The sequence below is a fragment of the Nycticebus coucang genome, chromosome 17 (assembly GCF_027406575.1).
Source record: "Nycticebus coucang isolate mNycCou1 chromosome 17, mNycCou1.pri, whole genome shotgun sequence".
Classification (NCBI taxonomy): Eukaryota; Metazoa; Chordata; class Mammalia; order Primates; family Lorisidae; genus Nycticebus; species Nycticebus coucang.
Window position 1 is genome coordinate 24,725,172 of NC_069796.1, and position 1,059 is coordinate 24,726,230.

The window sequence follows — 1,059 nt, forward strand, 5'->3', positions numbered from 1 at the left end:
TGAATAAATTTAGGATTATGTTCACAGATTCTGTTCATGAAATAACTCAGCACCAAATGGAGAATGTTTTTAATGGCTTAGAAAATCAAAATGAATAATGTATCACTGAAGATAGTGAAGTCCAGATATTTGAATTGTATAACATTAAGAACTCTATGAAAAGGTTTGCATGAGATGGTTACAGTTTGCTTCTTTCTTACATTATTCAACTCTAAAATTTCATCAAGAATTCATAAATATCCCTTTCGGCCGGAGACGCCATCTTCCAGTAATTCACCAAAATGACAAACACAAAGGGAAAGAGGAGAGGCCCCCGATACATGTTCTCTAGGCCTTTTAGAAAACATGGAGTTGTTCCTTTGGCCACATATATGTGAATCTACAAGAAAGGTGATGTTGTAGACACCAAGGAAATGGGTACTGTTCAGAAAGTCATGCCACACAGATGTGACCGTGGCAAAGCTGGAAGAGTCTACAGTGTTACCCAGCATGCTGTTGGCATTGTTGTAAACAAACAAGTTAAGGGCAAGATCCTTGTGAAGAGGATTAATGTTTGTATTGACCATATTAATCACTTTAAGAGCCGAGATAGCTTCCTGAAACGTGTGAAGGAAAATGATCAGAAAAAGAAGGAAGCCAAAGAGAAAGGTACCTGGGTTCAACTGAAGCGCCAGCCTGCGCCACCCAGAGAAGCCCACTGTGTGAGAACTAACGGAAAGGAGCCTGAGCTCCTGGAACCCATTCTCTATGAATTCATGGCATAATAAGCATATAACATAGCACACAGGAGTACTAGTGAACCCATGTTTTTAGGTGCAAGAACCTATTTATTCCCCATGAGCTCATGGCATAATGTGTATAGCATAGCACACAGGATAACCAATAGACCCCATGTAACAGTGATACAAGGTGCTGGAAACTATTTCCCACGAATTCAAAAGTCAATCAACACTTTGTCACATTCAATGGCCTCCCTGAGCTACTGGAACCTCTTCCCCTATGAATTCATGGCATGGTAGATACAAATAATAGCACAAAAATGTTTCTTGTTCATTCGCT

At 39.8% G+C, this 1,059-nt stretch overlaps 1 pseudogene; it reads left to right on the forward strand.

Moving 5' to 3' along the window:
* The first annotated feature begins 254 nt into the window (after positions 1–254).
* Positions 255–824, forward strand: LOC128569268 (60S ribosomal protein L21-like; annotated as a pseudogene).
* Positions 825–1,059: the final 235 nt, after the last annotated feature.